This window comes from Myotis nattereri (assembly GCF_964212035.1).
Source record: "Myotis nattereri genome assembly, chromosome: 17".
Lineage (NCBI taxonomy): Eukaryota > Metazoa > Chordata > Mammalia > Chiroptera > Vespertilionidae > Myotis > Myotis nattereri.
The window spans coordinates 52,849,851-52,857,005 of record NC_138092.1 but is presented as its reverse complement, the minus strand read 5'-3'; positions in this window follow the sequence as shown (position 1 = coordinate 52,857,005).

Here is a 7,155-nt window from a genome sequence, read left to right as displayed (position 1 = left end):
GGGGGCAGTCACGGCGATGGCTGTGGTTCTTGCTTTCATTCATCACTGGGCATTAGATTTCGGTTTTTAAAACTCGGCGGAAATCCTGTGGTGGCCTTCTGCATCCGAGTTCCGGCACCCCCATTGCACCGTCCAACCGTAGGACTCCGGGCCGTTTTCCGTGGCCATCCCGGGGCTTCGGTCCCCGCAGGCGCGGCGCCGGCCCGAGGGACACCCCGGGGAGACCCGGACCCCGCTCGCTCCGCGTCGGCCGCCCTGTCCCCCGAGTCCCGGCCTTCAGGACCCACGGCCTCGGGAGCGTCCGGGCCGCGGAGCCAGATCGCACCCCGAAAACTTAGTTCCTGCCGCCCTCGCCCAGGAACTGAGTTTATTCGGTGTTTTATGAGGAAATAAAACCATCCTGAGGGGGCGGGTCGCCACCCTCCCCTGAAACTTCGAAGCTGAGCGCGCCGGCAGCCGGCCCGCGGGTTGCGCGCGTGACCGTGGCCCGGCCGGCGGGGCTGCGGGCAGAGGGAGGCCGCGGGGAGGCGCCGCCCGCCCGCCCGGCTCCCCGCCCGCCCCACCCGCGTCCTCCCGCTCCCCCCGCGGGAGTCACCTGAAATGCCCGGCCAGGGAGCAGCGGCAGCACCACACGGGCATGGAGCGCGGGCCCCGCCGCCGCCGCCTCCCCGGCGGGGCCGCCCGGCGGGGTCGGGGGTTGAGGGTCGGGGGTCGCGGTGCCCGGAAGCCACGGCGGAGCGGCCGGCAAGGCTGGGCGCCGGGGGTCGGACGCAGCTTCCGCTCCCGCGCGGACCCGACGCCGAGGGGACGCTCCCGACGCCGCGGAGGGCGGGGCGGCGCCTCCTCGCAGGTGCGGGGCCCGCGATTGGCGCGGCCGGGCCGGGGGCGGAGCCTCGGGCGCTGAGGGGAGACAGGCCCCGCCCCCGCCCTCGCCTCCCCGCCCCGCCCCTGGGCGCCGCCTTCCTGCCGAGCGACCGGGACGCTGGGGCCGTGGGCCCCGCCCGCCGCTGCTCCGACCCGGCGACCCGGGAGGCTAGGGCGGGGCCGCGGGGTGACGGGCGGCGCGGGTCGCGAGCGCCCTTTGGTGGGGAGGGGCCCCGGGTGTGCGAGGGCGCAGGCCGGGAGGACGCGATCCCAGGTGCTCGCAAGGGCTCCTTCCCCCCGCCCCGCGGGCGCCTCGCCCTCAGAGTGCGGACGCGAAGGGTGCCCTCCGTCGCCCCTCCAGGGCCCCGCCTCGCCGCCCGACGGGAGAGACGTGCGCAGCCCACGGTCCGCCCTGCGCCGCCGGGAGGGCCGCCTTCGGTGCGGGCGCGGGTGCGGGCGGACAGGTGAGGCCCGCGCGCCGGTCCGAGGCCGGTGTGCACGGTGGGTGAGCCCGCGGGGCCGCCTGCAGGGAGCCGGCGGGGGCTGGCGAGGCTGCGTGACGTCAAGACCAGCCCACCTGGGAGACAGCGCGGGCGCAGGGACCCCTGAAAGCACGCGTCGCCCCGCAGGGGGCGCAGCCGGTGGCTGGCTGGTGGGTGGGAGCATCCAAAGGTGGCGGGTTCGCCCTGGCCCATGTGGGTGAGTGGTTGGAGCGGCCTCCCAGCACCGAAGGTCCCGGGCTCCATTCCTGGTCAAGGGCAGATTAGCTCCTTGCCCAGGTTGTGGTGCCTTTGGGAGGCAGCGGGTGATGTTCCTCCCTCCCTCCCTTCCACTCTCTGAAAAGCAGTGGAAAAAATATCCTCAGGTGAGAATTTAAAAGAGTTGTGGTTCCGGCTGGTGTGGCTCAGTGGTTGAGTGTTGACCTATGAACCTGCAGGTCGCCCTTTGATTCCTGGTCAGGGCACATGCCTGGGTTGCAGGCTTGATCCCCAGTAGGGGGCGTGCAGGAGGCAGCCGATCAATGTTTCTCTACTATTGTTTCTATATCCCTCTCCCTTCCTCTCTAAAAGGTAACTAAAGGTGCATTTTTTTTTAAATATAAATTTAAAAAAAAAAAAAGGTTGCTGGTTTCACCCCAGGTTGAGCTCCTAGGAGAGGCAGCAGGTGGATGTTTCTCTCTCAAATCAATCAAAACATAGCCTCAGGTGAAGATTGAAGAATAAATAAATATCCCTGACTGCTGTGACTCCTGTGCACAGAAAGGTTGCCAGTTTGAGTCCCGGTGGGGGCACACGGAGCACATGTGGAAAGCCGTGATGTTGTGCTCTCACATCGATGTTTTTGTCTCTGCCCTTCTCCCTTCCTCTCCCTCTAATTTAATTAATTAAAATTAGAAAAGCACATGTGCTGCTGCAAGGGCTCGAGTCCCCGCCTGCCCTCTGTCAGTGGAGAAGCAGGAACTTCATCCCTAGCAACCTTACCTGTTCACTGTGCTTTTCCTGGTAGCCCACACCTTACTCCACCCCAGCTTCTTCTGTCCTTAGTTGAAGGTGGTATTTAGGGTGATGACTTCCACCATTTGGTGACTTCCTCAGTGTTTCCCAGTCTCTCCATGCACACAGGAGGTGCACATGTTATGAAACGTTGATTTATCTGCTTGCTAATCTGTCTCATGCCAGTTTGTTAGCCCGGCCACAGCACCTTAGGATGGAGGAAGACTTCCTTCCCAACAGTTGCCGCTCATTTCTCTGTCTCCTTGCCTGCAAAGTCCACTTGGAAGCTCTAGGTGCATTAGTACAAGAGAAAAGGAGAGAATAATAGTCAAGAAACAAAAAATGTATATATGACAGGGTCAGTCCTACAGAATCAATGGAGGTTTTAACATAGAAAAGTGCCAGAAAGTGAAAATAGAGAAAATGGTTGGATGAAACTTACAAGAAAAAAAATTTCAGAATAACGGGAGACACAAGTATCTATAATAATAAAAGCATAATATGCTAATTAGACCGGACAGCCGAACGACCTTCCGGACAAAGCCAGGGCTGCAAGGGCTGAGCCCCTTGCATGAATTTCATGCATCAGGCCTCTAGTCCTATATAATAAAAACCTAATATGCAAATTGACCCAATGGCAGAACGACCGGTTGCTATGACGCTCACTGACCACCAGGGGGCAGAGGCTCAACACAGGAGCTGCCCCCAGCTTGCAGGCCCCAGGCCAGCCTGGCCCTGATCACCAGCCAGGCCTAGGGACCTACCTGTGCACAAATTTCATGCACCAGGCCTCTAGTAATTGTATAAGACCTAAGTTCTGAGCAGGAAAAAGGAAAAAGTCTACTTGTAGGCATATCATGAACTTTAAGGATGGCAAGAATAAAGAGAAGATTCTGAAAGCTTCCAGAGAGCAAATAGAGATCCTCCACCAAGGAATAGGAATCAGCTGGCAATTGGCTTCTCCTCACCAGGACTGGATATTCGGAGATAAGCAATGCCCAGAGAGTTCCACGGGGAAATCAATAACTTGAAATTCTGTACCAAGCAAAACTATTGATAAAATATAGGGCAGAATGAAAAAGGAAATTAAATATAAACTGAGAAAGCTTTGTCTCCCAAAGACTCTTTTTTAGGATGTTACTTGAGAAAACAAGGAAGTTATCCAAGAAATTGGAACAGGTTGGCTCTATGAACTGTGGAACTAACTCAGAAAAGCAATGAAGGTAAGTCCCAGGATGCCAACTGTGTTGCAGGCCTGAGAACCACCCATCCAAATTGAAAAGTGACCACAGGGTCATAAGAGAACTTCCTGTAGAAAAAAGAGTCTGTCAGTGTGGTCAGATCCCAGAAATGTGGGAAGAACCTATTCCTAGGATGTTATAAAATTCAAGGCAAAAGTAAAGCGGCTGTTGGGAGTCCAGTAAGGGAAGGGGCATAAGACAAAAGTATATAAAAACCGAGTAGTATAGCCATAGACTACAGGTGCCTGGGCCGGGAGCTATGTTCATGTAGATACTGATTTTCACGTTTCTAGTACAACTGTGGACAAAGCAAGAATCCAATATTTATGGTTACAAACAGTTTGTAAATGTTGACCATGATAATGTAAACAAGAACAAGAGAGATGATACAATATTTTTATTTGACAAAGTGAAGAGATACTGCTTGTAGAAAAACATGAAATAGGAGTTTAAGTATATACAGGGTGACAGGGTGGAGCAAAAGGAGGTTTACAGTTTGTATGGAAAATGACACAGTAATCTATACTAATAAAAGGGTAATATGCAAATTAACCATCACTCTGTGACAAAGATGGCAGCGCCCATAGCCACAAAGATGGCGGCACCAGCTGGAGCCATGGAGCCAGCCGGCCTCTGGGTGGCAGCCACGGAGCTGGCCAGAGTGGGTGGGAGACCTGGCTTCCTTCATTGCCCAGGCGACGAAGGAAGCCAAGCCTCCTGCATGCCCCAGCCGGCTGCCAAGGCGCAGAGCAGCCAGGGCAGGATGCTCTGGGCCAGTGGGCAGCGTGCTCAGCCGTGGAGCAGCCGGGGCGGGATGCCTGGCTTCGTTGCCAAGGTGACAAAGGCAGGCGTCCCGCCCCACCCCAGCCGCTCCAGGCCAGGCCTGTGGGCGGGGGAGGCAGGCTGGCAGAGGGCAGCCTGTACTCCCCACATGGCAGCGGCTGTAGCCTGCGGGCCGAGCTGAAGTAGTGCCTGCAGGCCATCAGCGCCAAGGAGTGGCTGCACAAGTCCTGCCTTCTGGCCCAGAAGGTGCATGATCACAGGGACAGCCACTGTGGTGGGCCAGATTGAAATCCTTCTGGCTGCACCATGGGGGTTTGTGGATCTGCGCAGCCACAGGCCTCCGGTGCATGCATCTTCTCCTCCCCCCTGGCGTGTGAACGTCCCCAGTGTGCTGTCACCCACACGCACCTGCAACAGTCCCGGACCATGGCACGCCCACGTCCCCGTCCCCCCCCCAGCCCCTCCACCACACTTTCATCAACCCCAGCATGCCTGTGTCCCCCACAGGACGTGTGCACGTCCCCTCCAGCATGCTCATGTCCTTTGGAGAGTGTCTGGGTGCTGAGGGTGGGCTCCTGTGAGATGACAGTGAGAGGGTGGAGTGGTGATGCCCTGTTCCCGCAGAGGCCAGTGCAGTGAGGAGATCACCTCTGTGGGGCTAATGCAGGTGCTGAGGTGGGCGCAGGTGCAGACAGACACACCTGGTGGGCACGGGCAGCCCTCGCTGAGATGCCTTTGGTCAGCATTCAAGATCAGGAACCCAGAGGAGGCGAGGAGTTCTGTGCTGTCAATGAAATGGTGGAATAGTGGGGACGACTGCAGAGGAGGAATGTGCACTTTGGGTGCCAGCACCCATGAATGAGCAAAGGCTGCCCTGACTGAGCCTTGCTCGTGTGGGGCCTAGCGCACTCCTGCCGGGCAGTGGGTGACAGGATGTGCTTTTACGAGTTAATGAGAGAAAACGTTGATTCTCCTGCTGCCCACGAAGGTGGAAAATGAATTGGGGAGACATGTGGGGAGTGAGCGAGGTTCCCTGTCTGGGGGTTCCAAATCTGCTGTTGGTTCCTTTCACTGCTGACTAGAGATATACAGGGTGTCCCCCCAAAATGTATACACACTTTGAATACCTACTAATTCCAATGGGTTTGAGCATGAAAAGAAACAACAATGGAGCTGTTATCTGTTAAAAGTGCGGGCACAGACCGGCAGTCGGACATTCCCCGAGGGGTCCTGGATTGGAGAGGGTGCAGGCTGGACTGAGGGTACCCCCTCTCCCTCTCCCATTCATGAATTTTGTGCACCGGGCCTCTAGTTAAATAATAATAAAATAAACTGGCGTACTCACAACTATAAACGTACTTTTACCCCACCCTGTATGTAATCAATGAAAAAGCTAACAACAGTGATATTCCTGATTAGGTGTTGCAGGAAGAGACCATTTAGGGTCCCAGGTTGCAGGCTTGATCCCCAGTAGGGGGTGTGCAGGAGGCAGCCGATCAATGATATTTCACTCTCACTGAGGTTTCTGTCTATCCCTCGCCCTCTCTCTCTAAAAATCAATAAAGGGGGGGGGGGATTAAAACAAACCTTAGTGCCCAGGGTCAGCTCCCTCCCTTCCCACACTTGCTGATTAAATTTTTTTTTAATTAAATATTTATTGTTCAGATTGTTACATTTGTTCCTCTTTTTTCCCCCACATAACTCCCCTCCTCCCAGTTCCCGCCCCACCCTCCGCCCTCACTCCCCACCCACTGTCCTCATCCATAGGTGCACGATTTTTGTCCAGTCTCTTCCTGCATCTCCCACACCCCTTTCCCCCCCCCCAAGAATAGTCAGTCCATTCCCTTTCTATGTCCCTGATTCTATTATAATCACCAGTTCATTCTGTTCATCAGATTTTTTATTCACTTGATTCTTAGATTCACTTGTTGATAGATGCATATTTGTTGTTCATAATTTGTATCTTTACCTTTTTCTTCCTCTTCCTCTTCTTAAAGGATACCTTTCAGCATTTCATATAATCCTGGTTTGGTGGTGATGAACTCCTTTAGGTTTTCCTTATCTGTGAAGCTCTTTATCTGACCTTCAATTCTGAATGATAGCTTTGCTGGATAAAGTAATCTTGGTTGTAGGTTCTTGGTATTCATCACTTTGAATATTTCTTGCCACTCCCTTCTGGCCTGCAAAGTTTCTGTTGAGAAATCAGCTGACAGTCGTATGGGTATTCCCTTGTAGGTAACTGAGTTTCTTTCTCTTGCTGTTTTTAAGATTCTCTCTTTATCTTTTGCTCTTGGCATTTTAATTATGATGTGTCTTGGTGTGGTCCTCTTTGGATTCCTTTTGTTTGGGGTTCTCTGCGCTTCCTGGACTTGTAAGTCTATTTCTTTCACCAGGTAGGGGAAGTTTTCTGTCATTATTTCTTCAACTAGGTTTTCAATATCTTGCTCTCTTCTTCTGGCACCCCTATAATTCGGATGTTGGTACGCTTGAAGCTGTCCCAGAGGCTCCTTACACTATCCTCGCATTTTTGGATTCTTTTTTCATTTTGCTTTTCCGGTTGGGTGTTTTTTGCTTCCTCGCATTTCAAATCATTGACTTGATTCTTGTGCTCCTCTGGTCTGCTGTCGGGAGTCTGTATAATATTCGTTATTTCAGTCCGTGTATGCTTAATTTCTACTTGGTTCCCCAATATAACATCGAGGGTCTCATTAGTTTTCTTGTAGATCTCATTAAGTTTATCGGCGGCTTCTAAACAGTTCTTGAGAGACCTTAAA